The sequence below is a fragment of the Phascolarctos cinereus genome, unplaced genomic scaffold (genome assembly GCF_003287225.1).
Source record: "Phascolarctos cinereus isolate Bilbo 61053 unplaced genomic scaffold, phaCin_HiC Scaffold_726;HRSCAF=1367, whole genome shotgun sequence".
NCBI lineage: Eukaryota > Metazoa > Chordata > Mammalia > Diprotodontia > Phascolarctidae > Phascolarctos > Phascolarctos cinereus.
The window spans coordinates 15377662-15398332 of record NW_027556098.1 but is presented as its reverse complement, the minus strand read 5'-3'; the positions used below and the strand labels follow the sequence as shown (position 1 = coordinate 15398332).

Below are 20671 nucleotides of genomic sequence, written 5' to 3'. Positions count from 1 at the left end.
GGGTGGATTTTGGTATGCAAAGGAAGAGGTAGAAGAGTGGAGTTGGAGCTGCTTAAAAGTGGGGAGAAAGGAAGGCACTCCCTCCCTGCCCCACCCTTCAGTAGTGGGGTAGGGAATGAGAAATGCAAAGGTTGTGGGGTTGTAGGATTCCAAGCAGACAGATCAGGTTTAAGGGAGAAGAATCCAGATTGGGAAGCCAGGGTTTCAGGACAGCCAGGCTGTGTCAGGCAGGAATCTGGGGTCCAGGGATCTCAGACCCAAAGTAAATCTTGGCTATGGTTTTGTATGTAAATTGGTTAGATTTCATGCTGGATGAGGGTTAACCCCAGAGAAACAATAGCAGTATCAAAGTCAAGAAGGGGAAACTGCCCCCCCCAACTGAAGATGCCTGGGGCAGAGGCAAAAGCATAGTATTTAGCCACAGCTTCATTGGGGTTTCCCTGGGCTGAGTCAAACCACATCCGGACACATTTGCCACTGCCCTGGCCAAAAGAGCTTGCATTATAAGAGTGACTCCAGACGTTCTCACATAGGGAGGCTGGTGTGGGGAAGTAAAATGGGAAAGGGTGGGTACGCAGCCTCAACTGGGCACTTGTTAATCCCTGAAGTCCAATTCCAGCCTTTGTGCAAGTTCTCTTTGCAGGTATATGAGGTTCAGCTGCCCTCCCACCACTGGTTACAGTCCTCCTTGCACAGGGCAATATTGAGGACCCGTCCCCTCCACCAGCTTCAGAACACTGGCCAGATCCAGGATCCTAGATTGGGGGAATACTCATAGAGACAAGTGTCCTGGATGAAGTGGCATTACAGGCAGGAGTCAACATTCCACAGTGGTTATAATTGAAACGGTACAGTTGGGAGGTGTCTTTATGGGCTGCAAGGCTTGTGCTTACTGTGCAGCAGGCATTTTTCTTCCATGGGCTACACTGGAGATGAAGATCATCTTCTGGACCAGGCTGTAACTTGAGCAGATCATTTCCCTTCTGAAGCCCATGTGCCATGGCCAGGAGGCCCAGGAACAGCAATCCCCATCCTGGTTGGGTCATGGTCTCTAGGACTTGTCTCCTCTAGGTTTGCAGAGATTCTAAGGAAGCCTGGAGTTTAAAATAATAGCCTAAAAGGGTATTTTCTTAACCTTGGACAGGTCACAGCCTTTTCTTTTCAATTTCATCAATTTAAAATGGATATAATAATAGCATCTACCCTACAAGGTTGTAGTGAGCATCAAATAAAATATTATGCATAGTCCACCACTTTGCAAATCTTAAAACTCTGTAAAAATGTTAACCTATTTTTGTTGTGGTTACCAAATCAAATGCTTTTCAATAGCCAACAAACAATAAACACAGCAGGATTTTGTACTCTCTTCCCTTTTCAGTCAGTTGTGTAACTGTTGAAATGTGGTCTGCTGCAGAATAATATTTGAGAAAACCTGTTTCTCCTATCATATCTTCATCAATGATGCCCTTGATATCTATGAATACATTTTTCTCATAAAGTTTTTATAAAGAGTTAGCATAAAAGTCAATAGTCATTGATATTTTCTTGACTGGCTTATTTCCTATAGAAATAACATCCATGGTTTTTAAAAAAATGTTTGGTCTAATCTCCTCTTTCAAATGTCTTGAAAATTAGCCCTTCAGCATCCTCATGTTGTTTCACCTCCAACATAGACTCCCTCTAGGTACATTCAGTCTGGTGCAGCTACCCTTTCCTTCTGTTTTCTTTAGTGAAATGTTCTTTAACTTTGCTCCAAAACTAAAGACTATCCTTTTTAAGACTTATAGTCTGGTGATACCTTAGAGACTGTCTAAAATAACCTTATCATATAATAAACAAGGAAACTGAACCCTGGAAAGGTTATGTTACTCGCCCAAGGTCACATAGGCAGTAAGTAATAAAAACAGGATTTGCATCCAGGTTCTCTGACTCCATAGCTTGTGCTCTTTCTGCTGTACTACATGGCTTTAGTCCATCAATATCCAAGGTAGTAATTGTAAAGTTTGAGTTTCCCTTGATCAAATCCCATTAAAATTATTAAATTTGCATTAATTTAATTTAAATAATTTAATTAAAGTCTTCTTAATATTATTTTTAATCAGCACAAGTATAGTACTGCTTACTTTATTTTTCTCAACACAATCCTATTCTCTACCCAAACATATTTTTTTTTCTTGGTTCCAGAGGGCAGAACCAGGAACAATGGGTGGGAGTGGCAGTGAAGTAGATGTGGGCTCAACAAAAGGCAACATTACTTCATAGTTATAGTTTTTCAAAAGCACAAGAGAGGTTCCACTTCTGGGAGTCAGGATGACAGAGTAAGAAGTAAGTTGCTCTCACCCTCCCTTATTAACCTCAGAAAGTCTGGGAAATATCTCCACAGGAAAAACCCTCGGACAGCTGAACCAGCAGAAAGATGGGGTGCAGCAGTCCTATAGCCCAGGAAGCCTGAGGAATTAACTGGAAAGGCCCCTCTTGCCCTGGGGGACGGGGAGCAGTATAGAACAGGAGATGTCCAAGCAAGCTAGCAGAAAGCCCTACTTCAGCATACCAGGGGAAGATCCAAAACCTCACGTAGTGGAGGAGGCAAGCACCAATACCACGACCCTCAAGTGTCTCATTTTGGGCAGAGGAACCAGTGGAAACTGGTTCTGAAAACCACCACGGGCCACAGTGTTCTCCAGCAGCCAACTCTCCTGGTGCCTCAACAAAACTCTGGGAAGCACAACTCCAAGAGGGAAAGCCGGAGGTGGAGAAACATCCTGTAGCAGTGAAAAATTCATCTGCAAGGAGCCAAAGAAAGAAGTGAGAGGCCTGGGTGAGCAGGCATCCTCCAGGGGCCAGACTCCCCACCACTACCTCTAGAGCTCCAGTGTTGCTGATTCCAGCTCAACACCAGGCATGCTGCCAGAACCCTCCAACTGCCAGTATCTAAGGCTCCAGCACACAAAGCCAGTGACCAGGCCCAAGGCTCCCAGCACAAGAAGCTTGGGTCAGTAGCCCCTGCTCCCCAGCAGGAGAACTCAATTTTTTTTAAAGTTTTAAAGTTTCTATGAAATGTAAGAAGATATTTGTCTACTCAGCATGGACTGGCATCCAAGGATCTGTTACCTTGCATCCTGAAGTCTGAGGTGTATCTTTAAGGTCTCTTCCACAGTCACCACCCCTATCCTTACACCTGGTGCTAGAATTATGGTTTGGGATGTGGGGACTTCCTCCAATGGCACAGGTAAAAACTCAACCTTGCTTTCTTATGCTATACGTCTCTTATCCACAACTCCCTATAAATTCTCCACTGCATGTGTATGGGGAGAGGGGAGGGTTCCATTCAACATTCTAAGGTCATTTCTCTAGATCTCTTGACATTGCAAGGAAAGACAAGGACCATGTAGATTATCCATCTCTTATCCTTCACTATTGCTGCATGATTGGTCCAAATATTCAAAGCACAATATCCTTTTTTTTTTTAATGTGGAAAAATGTACCTCTGAAACCATTATGGGTTTGGGGGGAGGAGGAGGGAAGAAATATGCATGAAAAAGTCAAGGTTGACTCCAATAAACACTTACTGAACTTCCACAAGTACATGGGATACTATGTGCCAGAAGACATTTCTTAGTGTAGATATAGTCATATAGACTGCTTCTTGTTGTCTTATATAAATTAAGACAAAAACAGATCTAGATTTATTAGAACTAACTCATTTCCATACCTCATTTGTTCTTCCTCTGGCCCAATAACAAGCTTTTTTCATCATAGTCCTACACTGAATCTAAAGATATAATAAAAATGAAATTAGTGAAATAAAGTCACATGAAGATGTTCAAACAAATAAAACCTCCTAGAATACACTGCCTTGACTGGATTTCATTGACCCCAAACAAAATTCAAAAGTAAGATTTTTTAAGTTTGTTAAATACACTAATAATATTTTCTGAATAAAACAAACATCTCATTTAAAAATTTCTGGGGTAAATTAGTTCAATCTCCCCCCTTTGAGTTAATAATCAATTACCTGGGATTGGGGAAAGGGAAGACTAGTAGAAGAAACTTATAACTATAATTTTGGCATGTAAAAATGTAAATAAAATTTTAATTCAAAAATAATCAACCACCTGTGATATAGTAAGTAATCTTATGCCATATGTGGGCTAATGGTGATAATATTCAAAATAAATTTCCTAAAAAGATACCTTTTAAATCACTGAAATGCCTCCAAAGATGTCTTGTCTTAATTCTAATGGAAAATTAAATAATTTTCCTGTGGTTCTGGATAATAGGCATTCCAATTTATTCTTCTACCAATAGAAAATCTTTCTCCTGTGATGAGTTTAGAGAATCCATCTTCATTCTCTGTGATGAATACAGGACCCTAATTATTTGTAATTCCCATAATTAACCCCGTGCATAGTCTGCAAATAGTGTTTTAGAAGCTGTGATTAGGGATCCTGAGAAAATAAGGGGGTTGGACTAGATAATCTCTTGGGTACCTTCCAGCTCCAAGATTCTGAGTCTTTTGAATAAGTGACCTGTGTAAGCTAATTCAATGCAAGTGCTCAAAGAGAAATATCATTACAATCATTCAGATAAAAAAGGTAATTAAAATAAACAAATAGAAAAGAGATTGTCAAGTATGTCTTCACAATAGGTATGATTGTCATGAATGGCAAAACTTGGAGACACTGACACTGAAGGGAAGATAGCACAAACACATTAAGCCTAATGTTATTGTAATGAGAAGGGAGAAATGTGGGTTGAAATGGATGTTTATTCTTTCTGGACAAGTTGTTTACAACAAGGTTGATGTAAAATTTAGGAACTATGCAGAATACATAATGCCTTATTTGCCCAACAATTCTAAAGGAGGAATTGTATGAAAGAGTAATATGCAAAAGTCTATAAAGGTAGGCTAAAACCAGAATGTGAAGGGCTTTTAATGCCAAGCCAAAGTGTATATTTTATTTTAGAATATGGATTCTTAAGCTTTTCTGTCTCATAGACCCTTTTGGCAGTTTGATTAAGACAATGGACCCCTTCTCATAATATTTTTAATTGTATAAAAGAAAACACAAAGAATTATGAAGGAAGCCATTCATATTAAAATAATGAGAAAATAGTTTTGTTTTGTTTTTTAAACAAACTCATGGCCTCAAGGTTAAGACTCCTTGTTCTAGAGACAAAAAAGAATCATTGATGGTTCTGGAGCAGAAGGAATAATATAATCTATATTGTGCTTAAGAAAGATTATTTTGGCAACTATATGGAGGATGGATTGGATAAGGGAGAAACATAAAGCTTGCAATAGTCCAGGTGTATGGATATGAAGATCTGGGGTAATGTTTCATTTGAGCAAAGAGAAGGGGACTTACGTTAAAAATGTGGAATTGACAAGATTCAGAAACAATGGATATAGAGAGTATAGAAAATGGCTAGGACTATGGTGAGTTTGAAAATCTGAGTGATTAGAAAGCTAATGGTCACTTCAACAGGTAGGGGGAAGTTGGGAAGAAAAGTGAGTTTGTGGTATGAGATGATAAGTTTTATTTTGGACATAATGAGCATGAAAATCAAAACAGATTTATAGACATTCTATAATTATTTGCTATGTGAAAAGCATGGTGGTAAATTCTAGAGGCATAAAAAAAATAAAACCAAAAAATTTTCTGGCCTCAAGAGCTTACATTCTACTTAATCAACATTAGCAACATAGTAGCTTTTACTATTACACACTGATATCAATGTCTTTTTAGCAGTTGCTCTGGAATAAGGCTTACCGACTGACTGACTTTAAGATGCAGTCCTACAAAAAAATTTAAACCATATTGCTTAAGTTCAGATTAGGAGACTTAGACTTGTGTTATTTCCAAACAAGCCCAACTCAAATGCCACTTTTTTTCCAGAAGCCTTCCCTTATCTATATAGTCATTAACCTTTTCCCACCTCAAATCTCGCATGGTAATTTGTTTTGCTAGTTTCAACCATATTAATCATGTATTGCTTTGCATTATAAACAGTTGTATGCTGGTAAATGTTTAATAATCAGCTCTCCAGAAATAAAAATAAAAGTACACCAGACACACATATAAGTTTAATCTGCATTATTATCTAAACTGTTTCTTTCTCCCAGTGACTAACCCAATCTGAAGGCAATTGCTTAATAAATGTTTGCCACACTAACTTCAAATGAATTATTTTACTACTTTACCACAGTGAATTCTAGTGCTATGGAATCATAAGATTTAGAATTATAAGGTACCTGATTGCCCATCTAGTCCACTACCTACACTAAAAAAGATTATTCTGTATTTAACAAATGCCAAATAAAATAAACATTTCCATGTACAATATAGAACAAATAATGAGGATTGTACATGGCAAATGATTGGCCCAAGATCACAAAGCTAAAAAGTAACAGAGACTATATTTGAATCCAGGCCTTTTGATTCACCCAAATCTTTTTTTATAACATTATTCTGATGTGCCTAAAGAAAGTATTAACATTCAATTAAAAACATTTCATGAAAATGCAAACCAACAACTACTTAACTGACATTCCACCCAATTTTTGCCCAATGGTCTTAGAAATTTGCTTTTTTTTAAAGTTTTTTTTTAATTCTAGATTTAACAAACAAACAAAAAAAGAACCACTTTCATCTAAAAGGTAGAACAGAAAAAAAGAGGATTGTATGTGAAAAGACAAACGTGTCCTAGAAACAAAGTAGATCAATTGGCAAATGGCTAAACAAATTGCAGTATCTTAATGAGATGGATTATTATTATGATGAATATGATAAAGAAGAGCATGAAAGACTGATGAACTGATGCAAAGTATAGTAAGCAGAGTCAAGAAGACAATATACAAAATGATTAACAGTGTAAATTGAAAGAATAACAACCACAAAAGAATAAAAAATGAATTTTGCAAAACTACAAAGAACAATTCTGGTCCCAAAGAAGGGACATAAGAAACTTCCCACTCCTCCTCCACACACACACACACACACACACACACACACATCCTGCTTTGCAGAGCTGGAAGGTCTACAGGTGTGGAATATATACTAACAGATTTGTTTTAATGTAATATGCTGATCAATTTTGCTGATTTTTATCTTCTTACCATTTTTTTAAAATTTGTTATGTGAGATGGCTTTTAAAATGCAGAGAGAGGATATGGGGAAAATTTAAGTGATGTAAAAACAAAAGATTTCAGTAAAATATGAATATTATAGATTGCTTTTTAAAGTACATAATAAATTCAACATGTTTTTAGAGCTGTCCTATTTTTTTATGTTTCATTTTGAACTTCCATCAGCTCTCTTCTATACATTTTTAAAAATACTTCAAAGACCCTTTTAACTTTCTTTTTATTTTGTGAAGGGGCTGTCCTATTACTAGGTTTCCACACACATATCCCACTCCCATTTCCAACAGAAAAAGAAAAAACACAATCCTTGCAACAAATAAATATAGTCAAAAGTATAATAAAAAAAAAAATCCATACATTTACCATAGCCCAAAATGTTTTTCACTCTTTCTTTGAACATATCATTCCTCTGTCAGGAGGTGAGTAGCATCCTTCCTCATCCATCCTTTAGAGTGAAGTCATGGATGGTTACTTCACTGATCAGAGTTCTTAAGTCTTTCAAAGTTTTTTTTTCTTTATAATATTGTTGTTATAATTGTATAAATTACTCCAGTTTTGCTCACTTCACTCTGCATCAGTTCACAAAAGTCTTCCCAAGGTTTCTCTAAAACCATCCATTTTGTCATTGCTTATGGCACAACATTATTCCATTGTATTCATACACCACATTTCGTTCAGCCTTTCCTCAATGTGTTTCCAGTTCTTTTCTATAATGAACCGTGTTGCTACTAACACTTTTTGTAAATATAGATTTTTTTCTTTTTTTTTAAATTACTTTGAGGTATAAGTCTAGTAGCAATATTTCTAGGTCAAGAAATTTGCTTCTAAAAAAGGAATAATACCAATAAATAGAACTTTAGAAATAAAGCATATTCTACATAACAAGGTCCTATTTTACCAAACTTGCAGAAAACTTAAATTATCTTCATTGCATGTGAATAAACATGCAATAGCCAAAACAGATGCCAGCCTGACCTCTTTTTATAGAAGCCTCATAGCTACTTGAGTTACCATCTGGCACCCGTTTGGGAGGGTCACTTGGGAATAATAAATACCTGGTGGATCTTGCTACCAGGTGCTGCCATTTATCAGGTAGCCACCTTGGAGTTGAACCAGTGAAAACTAAACTTAAAAGTTCCAGAGACTTTGTAAAATAGAATTTGAAAAAGAGTGTGTTCTTACTGTTAATAGACTCAAGAATATACTTCTTAATTTTAATTACTCTGAGAGCCAATAGTCTTTTGACAACAAAATGGAAATTCTGTTTTACCCTTGATACAGTGGAAAGATTATTGGACCAGAAAGTGGAGAAAACTGAGTCCTAGTCTCAACTCTATCATGCATTAACTGTGTGGCCTTAGGCAAACTATTCACCCTCTCTGAGGAGACAGACCTTTCTTACCTGTAAAATCAGAGAGTTGGATTTAAATGACCTCTAAGATCCCTAAAAGCCCTAAAATTTTATGGTTATTAAGTAAGAATATTTAAAAAGTTTTGAAGAATGTCAAGAATCCTTTGTAGTTTTTTTTTAAATACTCAGGTTTTTTTTAAACTATAGTAACTATTACTTTATTTTAATCATGTTTGACTTAAACACACTTTACAATCCATGAGATTTGTCCCAATTTCTTCCAACAACTATATGACTAAATAAGCATCATGTTAACTCCTCTAATCATATAAGCTTCCTGGGGGCAAGAACTATTTCATTTTTGTCTTTTGTATTCCCAGAACTCAGCACACTGTCTGGAATATCGTCACAGATTTTTATCTCAGTCCTCTTTCCAACTTACTTCTCTCTGTTGAAGTTGCCATTATCTTTCTAGTCACCCAGGTTTTCAAACTGACCATAGTTCTAATCAGACTTCCATATTCCCCATATCAATTGTTTCTGAGTCTTATCAATTCCACATTTCTCATACAAGTCCTCTTCTCTTGCATAAAATGAAACATCATCCTAGACCCTCATATACACACACCTGGACTATTGAAAACTTTATTTTCCTCTCTTATCCAATCCATCTTCCACATAGGTGCCAAAAATTAACTTCCTTAAGCACAACACTGACTATATTATTCCTTCTCCTGAAGTATCATCAGTGATTCTTTTTTTGCTTCTAGGCAAAAAAATGATCACTTTAATAAACTATCACAATCCAAAACACTAAGGGATGTTAAGTACTACTAGAAATTGCAGCTTTTGTTTTCATTTTATGATAATAAAATATTTCTGGGGAAAAAACTATCTTTGAAAAGATATTGGCAATTTTCATGCTAAAAATCACAGTTTAATCTTAAAGTGCCACTAAAATCCCAATTAATAGTCTGAGACATCTACCATAAAAGGCAGATAACTGTGCATGGAAAGCAAAAGGAGCTTTTCAGTGCCCGTAACTGTCACTTACTCTCTGGGCTAGAAAAGAGTTTGAGGCATTCTTTGATTCAGTTATTCATGTCATCCTCATACTTCTTGACCTTTTTGCAGAACATGGCACTACTGAGAACCTTCTCCTCCTGAATATTCTTTTCTTCCTCATTCACTGCAGGGTTCCTCACTATAGGTTCTCTTTCAACTTATCTGTCTCCGTCTCAGTCTTCTTTACTGCACTGTCATGTTTTTCAACTCCCGTGCATGAGATACCCCAAGGTTCTGGCTAGAACTCTTTCCTCTTCTCTTCCTATACCCCTTCATAATGATCTCAACAGCTCCCTTGGGTTTAACTATGATCTCTATGCAAATGACTCCCAGACTTAAACTTACAATTTCAGTCTCTCTCCTGAATTCTATTCCATATCACCAAGTACCTACTGGACATTTCTGATTGCATGTCCCAAAGGTACCTTAAAAATCAAGATGTTCAAGGGGCAGCTAGGTGGTACAGTGGATAGAGCACTGTCCCTGAAGTCAGGAGGACCTGAGTTCAAATCCAGCCTCAGACCAAACACTTGACACTTACTAGCTGTCTGACCCCGGGCAAGTCACTTAATCCCAATTGCCTAAAAAAAAAATAAAAATAAAAATCAATATGTTCAAAATAGAATTCATTTGGTTCCCTTCCTATCACCCAAAGCCTCTTTTCTTCTTAATTTCCTTATTTCTGTCAAGGGTACCACCATCTTTATAGTCACCCAGATTTGCAACCTGTAAGTCTAATCATATACCCACAGTATCTCTTGCATCTGCTCCCTTCTCTTCACTGACATGGCTACAACCTTTTTTTAGGCCCTCATCACCTCTTGTCTGCACCATCACAATATTCATCTAATGGGTCTTCTTGCCTCTAGTCTTTATACTTTCCATATCATACTTCAGACAGCTGCCAAAGTTATATTCCTAAAACACAGATGTTCTAAATTAGAAAGTCTTCCAGTATGGTCCCAGTGAAAGACTGTTATTTGAAGACCATCCTAGTTTTGTTCAGAGAGTTTCATATAAAGTCTAGCCACTCAGTTATTAACTTTTTGCACCCTGTGAACCATGAAATAGATGAAAATAAAGAAATGGCTTTCAGTCTTTAGTGGTTCTCTTCCCTTTCAGCAGCAATACTGGCAGGATGACAGAAAGGACAGAGGATATTAAGAATTACACAGTTCTTAGATCATCTGATTCAATTCAGTTCAACATCTTTAAAGCATTTAGTTTATGCCAGTGAATATCCATGGCACTGGGGTGGGTGAAGATAAAACAATTCCTGCCCTTGACAAATTTATATTCTACTAGGGATCAGGGACATTGAGAAAGTGTGGTAAAATGCATACACAAGTAAATACAAAGAGGGGTGGGGCCAAGATGGCAGAGTAAAAGCAGTGACTTGCTTGAACTCTCCCCCAAACCCCTCCAAATACCTGTAAAAAATAACTCTAAGCAAATTCTAAAGTAGAAAAGCCTACAAAATGACAGGGTGAAACAAATTTCCAGCCCAAGACAACCTGGATGGTTGATTACAAAGGTCTATCATGCCAGGCTGGAAGAGGAATGCAGTTCAGCAAACTTGGAGCAGGCCTCAGAGGACTGAATCACAGGCAGCTGTAGTGTTTTCCAGACTTCTCAACCCATAAATGCAAAAGACAACTTAGAAGATCAGTAGGAAAAGTCTGTGACCACAGTGAGAGTGAAGCTCGGTCCCAGCCCAATTCCAGGCTGCAGTCCTGGGGCAGCAGATGCTTCTGGAGCTTCTGGCCCACAGACTAGAACAAAATAAATTAATAAAAAAAAATTATATAAGAAATGATGAGCAGGCGGACTTCAGAAAAACCTGGAAAGACTTACATGAACTGATGCTGAGTGAAGTGAGCAGAACAGGTAGAACATTGTACACAGTAATAGCAACATTGTTCAATGACCAACTTTGATAGATAACTCTTCTCAGCAATATAAGAATCTAAGACATTCCAAAAAACTCATGATGGAAAATGCTATCCACGTCCAGAGAAAGAACTATGGAATTTGAATACAGCTCGAAGCATACTATTCTCTCTCTCTCTTTCTCTCTCTTGTGGTTTTCCCTTTGGTTTTAATTCTTCTTTACAATATGACTGATGTGGAAATATGTTTAATATGATTGTACATGTATAGCCTATATCAGATTACATGCTGTCTTGGGGAAGGGAGAAGGGAGGGAGGGAGAGAAAATTTAGAACTCAAAATCTTATAGAAGTGAATTTTGAAAACCAAAAATGAATTAATTAATTTTTAAAAATGAGTAAATACAAAGTACATGTTATTATCTTGTTTAGTTATAATTCCTCTGTGTATTTCTTCATAGTTTTTCTTGAGAATATTATTCACAAGTGTGAGTGCCTGATCATATCTTGATAATGATCAATAGATTACAGTACCACGGGATAATAGATTTAGAGATGGAAAGGTTAGATGATATCTAGTGTAACCATATCATTTTACAGATGAGGAAAGTGAAGTCCAGAGAAGAGACGGGACATTTTTAATAGTGCTAGAAAGCTTACTTTAGTTAGCTAATTCTGAAAACCTTTCATCACCTTAATTTTAAATATCATCTTAATAATTTTGATTTCTCTCCAAGATTTATTTATGATTTTTCAAGTGTCATAATTATTAAAAAAACTTTTCTATATCTAAATGTTGCCGCTATTTGTTGTTTTCTAGGAGCCTTAATTGTTATTAACCACTTAATCCTTTCCTTCTTTGTTGAGTGGAACAATATTCACCTTATCTTTTTAAAAAGTCTTTTTTTTGGTATCTTTTGTTTTTCACATTGCTTTCATTTCCAATAAATATATCTCCTTCCTTTGATCCCAGTAAATCTTCCTCTACAAAAAATAAATAAAAGGGAAAGAAAGCAGTTCATCAAAATTAACCAATATAGCAATTGAGTCTGATGTTATACACAATGTTCTACTCTATACCTATAGTCCCTCACCCTTCAAAGAAAGGAATGAATTGCATTTTCTAATCTCTTTTTTTTAATTTTTTTTTAAATTTTATTAATTTATTTTGATTTATCTAATCTCTTCTTTAAGGCCAAGATTGTTTGTTATAATTACACACCATTTATTTTATCTTTTTTCTTTTTATTTATTGCTACAATCATTGTGCATGTTATTTTCTTGGTTCTGATAAATTTACTCTGCATCAGTTCATATAAGTCTTCCCATGCTTCATCTTTTCTTAGAACATAGCAGCATTCTAATACATTCTTATATCACATGGTTTTAACAGTCCCCTGATTGGTAGGCATTTATTTTGTTTCCAGTTCTTTGCTAACAGAAAAAAAAGTTCTATTATGAATATTTTGGTAAATATGGGACTTTTCTTTCAGTGTTTGATTTCCTTGATGTACATGCCCATCAGTAGGATCTCTGGATCAAAGTGTATGAACATTTTAGTCTTTTTTTTTCCTTTATGAATAATTTGAAATTGTTTCCCAGAATAGGTGGATCCAGCCAAAAATCCACCAACAATGTATTTTTACCGTATCTGCTTCCTATACTCTCTTCAATACTGACTATTCCCAACTATTATTATCTTTGCCAATTTCTGAGTGAAACTGTAGAGTTTTTAAAAAAAAAAATTTAATTCCTCTTATCAGTGATTCAGAGCAACCTTTTATTTGATCTGTGAATCACATCAAAGTCACATGATATTTCAAGCCCTGTTTCAGCTTTGAAATATTGTTATACTACTACTTTCAGATTAAAATAAGAAAGGGGGCCACTAAGCCAAATATAAGGATCCCTATTTGGAGCACATACTGACTTAGAAAATCACAAATTAACATTATCTATTTTATTGTATTTTTGGTTATTTTGTTAAATATTTCTTATTATAATTAGAGTTTTGCAATTATAATCTGATTCTGGTGGCACCTGAGAGTGTTTTGGGTCACATGCACATATTTCACACCTCTGAATTGGAGGATGATCAGGAAATGTATAACTGAATGAGTGGGTAGGTCCCTGTGTAAAGAAAGTGAGGGTAACAGGTAGACAATCCTAATGAATCACTAGTATCTACAAAATAATGAAAATTCTAGAGGGAAGCCTGCAGTGTTTGGGGTAGGTCTTCTGCACACGTTTAATAAAAAAAGCATGGACAAGAGTCATATAAGTTAAGAATATACTAAAGTATAATGATCTGTACTTGTAAATCAAACAGTCACACCAAGATTACAGATTATTTGAAGTAAACTAGAAAATGAACTTGTTTGATTTTTCATGAATATAAATGACTTGATCCAAATACATCCTTGTTTCATATTCCATGAGTGGAAGAGGCAAAATGGAAAGTTATTATGTTAGCAACATAGAGATTTAACTTGACATCTCACTGACTACTTGTTAAGGTGAGTCAACTCTTGGAAATTATCTCAAATGCAGAATGTTCGCCATTCACCTTTCATCTACCCACCCTCTTCTTTCTACCTTTTAATTGAATATGGTATGCTACTCGTATACTTTTTAGTTGCCTGAAAATGAGACTTCCAGATACCCTGCAAATAATTAAAAGTACTCTAGTGACATTCACATGCACATAAGAGCACTTAAATGAATTTAAAACACTATGAAAAATTAACAAGAAAAGTTCTTTTCAAATGCCAATTGAGATTGACAATATAGACCATGCTACTGTGAAGTACATCTAGAAAGGAACCTCCAGGTGATTCTAAGGTCAGGGTAAAAAACAAAAGTCACCATGATAAAGAACTGTTTAATTAAAACAGTATTGGAATGGCTACTTAGGAATATTCAGGGAAAAACAGATTTTTGTGCACAATGAATCTGAGTAATTTTGTAAATCTCTATTTCTTATTTGGCTATATAAACTATCCCTTTGTCAGGTCTGGGATAAAGGTTTTCATTTCAGATTTCCTATAAAGCAATTTTCCCAGCATGCAATGCAAATGGCAAAAATTTTATGTTTATTAGCTAGGAGGATAATTATAATTAGGAAAACAGTATTAGTAGTATTAAAATGATATCAGAATTACAAATTAGTTATCACTTTGCATTTGCAGTGAATGTATCATTATTTGGATTATCTCATTATTTTAATTAGAACCAATTACTCCTACTGGAATAGTCACAGCATGTAACATTTATAGATTTTAGGGATAAATTAAAATGCTGTCATCCAATAGCACATCAGCAGAGTCTTGATTTTGTATTCATCAGCAGATCAAACTTTCCATTAAAGCCTCAAAGGAATTCTGAGTCCATGTGTGTGCATAATAAGGCCAAAGGTCACTATATCTCAAGTAGACTTATGAGGAGTTAGAATTTAAAGTGGTAGTTACATCCATATTTTTAATTTCAAATTAAAATTTTATGTTTTTCCTCTTAGCCATGATAGTCAGTCCAATAATGGTTTCTATTTCTATCCTCATCTAGTAAAATCCTCTTTGTGGCATGGTGATAACTCTGAATTCTCCAGGGCTACGCTGGCAGAGGTAGGTCCTGTCAAACTGGAAGGATTCTGAGAATGGAGCTAGTGTGTCTGTTCTCTGAGAATCAGATTTAAGTTTGGAGAAGTCCATCATCAGACCCCTGATAACCAGGTGATGATTGCTTTTGGTAACAGAAACTTATGAAGATTGTCTGCCAGGGTTTAGAGGGAATGCAAGTTGTGCTAGTGGAAGGAAGGATCACCCTAAGAAAAATGTGGATCTTTAAAGTATGAAGATAAGAAGAAACATATAACACTGCTACAATGACATGTCTTGAGTAAAAACAACTATATGAAAAACATGAGAACTTGATTCATTGATGGTGCCTCTTTCACCTTTAGCTAATATTGAATGCTTTTGTAAGACTATGTTCCAAAATATATATTCTTCTCTAAGCACATTAACTTCCATTTATGTTTCTTCAAATTAATAAAAACGTAAAAGCACCTAGCACAAAGTAAATAGTTTATAAATATTTGTTGATTGATTTTTTAGTATGATTGATGATTATTCTATTTGTGTGGTTATTATAGTAATGACAAACACTTTAAGATCCTGTCTTATACATTTTAAAGTATTAAAGCTTTAAGGTGATAAATGAAAAGTTGAAAACTCCTTGCACTTGGCTTGCCAGTATTATATAGTTTTGAGGGGGACTTAAGGAAAATTCTACTTCATTTACCATGTTTCTAAGCCCACTTCCAATTCTGCTTGCAAGATTTATTTAATCTCTGAGTTCTATTCAGTGTGTTGTGTAGTTAATTCAATGCTCCACTTAACCATGATTGCTTTCTCACGTGTAATTTTCAGCTCTGCAGCTGAATTTTTATTTTGACTCACTACTTTCACCATTCTCCAGAATTTCAACTATACACTTAGCCAAATTCCAGCTCAAATTCCTGTCTTATCCCAGAATAAATTTATCTAGGATCTCATTTAGCATAAGCTTTTCTACTCTTGACTCTTTTTCTTCCCAAGTCTATCATTTATTTCAGAGACTTTCTTATCTTAATTTGAAACAAAATTTAAAATGGCAACAAATATGCCTAGTATTGGTTTTAGCACCTGGTCAACATCTTTCTTTCCCTCCTTTCCCTCCTTCCTTCCCTCCTTTCTTTCCTCCTTCCCAGTCTTCCTTCCTTCCTTTCTTCTTTCCTTTACTCCCTTCATTCCCCTTTTTATCCTTTCCTTCCATCTCTCTTTCCTTCCCTCCTTCCTTCTTTCCTTTCCTTTCTTCCTCTTCTATTATTTCCTTCCTTCCTTCCTTCCTTCCTTCCTTCCTTCCTTCCTTCCTTCCTTCTTCTTTCTTTCTTTCTCTCTCTCTCTCTCTCTCTCTCTCTCTCTCTCTCTCTCTCTCTCTCTCTCTCTCTCTCTCTCTCTGTCTCTCTCTCTCTTTCTTTCTTTCTTTCCCTCCCTCCCTTCTTCCTTCCTTCCTTCCTTCCTTCCTTCGACTTCAAGTTCTACATCTGTAGTCCTATGGTCTATAACTAGTAGTCTCCTCTCAAGAAATTAAGCTCAATGACAATACCCATCATGAGTACGCTGGCATGCTGGTCCATGATATTTATTACACACATATATCCCCATACATACATTTATTTATTTCACAAGGGCATTGTTGAAGTAACTGGAACTATCTGGCATGGCTTTAGCTTTTTATCTTGGTTTTTGTGGCACTAATGTTTATAATTATTTTTTTCCCCTTCCAGTATCTTACTAGTGATTTTTTTTCACATTGACATCAGACTTATTTAATCATGGTAATTGTAGCGAGCAATTAATTTCAATTGAGTCTATTCCCCAAACACCACACACACACACATACACACATTCTCTACTCCTTTCTATCAAGTAGGTTGACACTACTTTCCATCAATATTCTCAATAGAGAATATTGAAATAGTTTACCCAACGAGTGTGGAAAGATGCACAATCCCATTAATTTCTACTTCACTTGACTAAAACTTTTTTCCAGGTCTCAATGTGGAACAAGTCCAACTTTAATCTCATATATTATCTTTGAACCATGGGATTGATTTATACATCTTGAACTGGGCTGGAATACTGTTATCTCATTGACACCACATTGTCTGTTTACAGATGTTTAGATGACTTTGGAGACAATGTTTCCTAGTCTATTATCTAGCACTTCTAGACAGTACTGATAATGTAATACATTTCTGACTTTTATTACCCCAGACTGACTGAATCCAATCTCTTTCTCTGTGTCTCTGTGTCTGTCTCTCAGTCTCTCTGTTTCTGTCTGTCTGTATGTCTCTCATACACACACACACACACACACACACACACACACACACACCACACCACCACCACCACCACCACCTGTCTCTTTTTTCCTGCCTCTCTCTCCTTCTGTTCATATGTATGGATTTTTTAGAAAATTGATGCAACTGGCTATCTCTCCCTGCCAGCTTTAACACACAAGTGACAGAATGCTTCATAATCCATTGGCTATTTCTTAGGAAACAGTACAGCCATTCAGTCACAGCAGTTTGATTCCCTCATAGACTTTACTGATTGTTCACAGGCTGCTAAGATGAAAAACCCCGACTGGATAGTTGGTGAGTACATATCTCAGTGCCAGTAGCCAGGTAAAAGAGTTTGAATATCTCTAGAATCTGTTATAGAGAACTTTGTACAATGGCAATGATCAAGGCTTTAGAACCTAATGGAGAATATTTTTCCACCTTAGACAGACAGATAGAAAGACGCAGATTTATTAAGCACTTAACTATGTGTCAGACACTGTATTTAGCCCTAAGACACAAATACAACCAAACAAGATAATTTCTGCCCTGATCTATGAGAGCTCAGGGACCCAAATACAGAGTCCAAGGTTGAAGTCGAAATAGGGGAAATGAGAATGATGACTGGATTGTTGGTAGCATGATGGGGAGATGTCCAAGATGTCTCCACAGGCTATCTTTTTCAGATTCTGTTAGAGGCTTTATTTAAAAAAAAAAAACCAACATAACCTCATTGGATAAATACCTTGAATAAAGAATTCACTAACTCTTCTTTAAGGCTGACAGGTCCCAAATAGCTTTGCCATTTTAGAACTGGACAGGACCCAGGAGGGACTTTTAGAAGGGTGTGTACATTGGGATTGGAAGGTGGGGAAAGGGATGGGGGAATTCTTGGAAGGATGTGTGAAGTAGGGGTTGGGAAGTGGGGGGAGAAGATATGGTAACAAGGATAGGATAAAATGAGAGGCTGAGAAAGAAAATAGTGAGTAAAAATAAGATGGAGGTAAATTCACAAATAGTAATTATAACTTTGAATGTGAATGGGATGTTTATAGCAGCTCTCTTTGTGGTGGAAAAGAACTGGAAATTGAAGGGATCCCCAACAATTGGGGGATGACTGAACAAATTGTGGTATATGGTTGGGATGGAGTATTACTGTGCTATAAGAAATGATGAGCTCAGTGATCCTAGAAAGGCATGGAAAGATTTGCGTGGTTTTCAACAAAATGGAAGAAGAGAATACATATGTGTTGTGTTGATACTTTTGCCATTAATTCTATGACACTCATAAGCTATATACTATGAGTTATGCTCTTGTACCTTACCCTTCATCACATCTACTTACCCATACCATTTTTGGATTTATGCCCATTTATCCCATCAAATGTTCATATCAATATCTTATTTATATCTGTTTTTATAAAGCAGAGTACTAAAAGAAGGTTATAAGCACCATTTAAAAAAATTCAGTTGACAATTATAAATAAAACTGTCAGAATCCTACCTTCTCATTTGAGAATTGGCTTATCCCTCTTTGTCTCTCAGAATCAAGTAAACATGCCTCAGATTTCCTTTGAAATTCAGCTAAAGTATCACTTTTATTTATCTTCCCAGCTACTAATTCCTCCCCCTCTAAAAAATTTTCTTGTATTTATTGTGCATATGTGTGTGTGTGTGTGTGTGTGTATGTGTGTGTGTGTATGTATATATGTATATACTCATTCCTGTGGAAACCAAATCTTCAAAAGCTTATTCTGGCCATGTCTTGGTGACTGTCAAAGGCTCCACTCTGCCTGGTTTTTTATGGACAGAGAACTCCAACTGGGGGTTACAGTGGATAGATAACAGGACCTGGAGTCAAGAAGACCTGGGTTCAAATCTAGCCTCAAATACTTCCTAGCTCTATATCCCTGGGCAAGTCACTTAGCCTCTACCTGCCTCAGGTCCTCTTCTATAAAATTGGGATAATAATAGCACATCCCTCACAGGGTTGTTGTGTGAATTACATAAGATAATATTTATAAAACATTTATCCCATCTGATTCCAATTTCAGTATCTCATTTACATTTGTTATATTTATAAGCAGTGTTAAAGGTAGGTTGTAAGCATCATTTAAAGAAAAAGACACAGTGCTTGGCAGAAAACAGCCACTTATTAAATGCTTATTTCCATTTGCTTCCCATTCCCAGAAACATAGACCTTACATGGGCCCCAAGGAAGAGACTTCTGGACAGTCTGCTTCATATTACCCAGGGCTGTGGCCTTTCCAGGTACTACTTAAAAGATGCAGACTTTTCCATGACTCAGTAAATGAGTGCCATCAGGATACCCTGTTGAGGAATGAAGGTTATTCAAAACTTAAAGAGTCCAATTATTCTCTAAGCTTCCTTTTTAGACTATGGTAAGGCAGATGTCAATAGGTCACTTGGGACTATGTCTGGAATCCTCTGGGTTTTCCCCACTTACTGTTTTCCCCAAAACTTGTCTGAGCAGTCTAGATCTTGTATTTTTTGATTGCCCATTCATTTTCCCTCATATGGACCAACATCTAATCTAGGGCCTCTGCCACTTTGGCCTCATTTGGCCGAGAGAACATTATGCCATGAATGTAGTTGTATACCTCAAAGTGCTCAGAAAGGATGGCTTCTTTCAGGTCTCTGCCCTCCATAATGTAACAGTATGAGGAAAAGCTCAGGTAGCCCTGAGAAAGTATGATAAGTTACATTAAATTCTTTTTCCAGATGAAAGCAAACTACTCCTGACTAGACTTAGCCACATGAATGCGGGAAAAAAATGAAAATTTGAATAAACCTACACCACTAATTCTGGGCTTGGGTGACCTACTGTACAACATTACAAAGGTCAGGAACAGCTGCAGTAATGGACATGATGACTGAAGCTCCCTTTAATTCATCGTAAACTGCCAGGTGACATCTGCCTTCCCACAGGTAACATAGAGCTCTTGTAAGTGGAGTAATTATAAAGAAATATTTCAGCCTCCTTCATTCCCACAACTAGAGAAGAAATATCTTTCACTTCCCCGGGGAACCAGTATTGTTGGTGTTAATTGCATAGGGCAGTTCAGGTAACTCTGAAGGTTTCCATTTGGTCCTACCCACAGTAACATGTCTAGAAGTTGCTGAAAGGGCCTTCATAGATACTAACCATATAAACCCCATCTATCCATGGTCTGCCCTCTGTAACATCCCCTGAATGATCCAAATGGATCACGGACTTTAGAGCAGAAGTGTCAAACACAAGGCACATGCAGCCCACAATATTCATGAGTAGGGCCAAAATAGCTTAAAATTTAATTGGAAAATATTTAATAAAC

At 36.5% G+C, this 20671-nt stretch overlaps 1 pseudogene; it reads right to left on the bottom strand.

Moving 5' to 3' along the window:
- Positions 1-319: 319 nt before the first annotated feature.
- LOC110221566 (folate receptor alpha pseudogene) lies at positions 320-1046 on the bottom strand (annotated as a pseudogene).
- Between the last annotated feature and the right edge of the window lie 19625 nt (positions 1047-20671).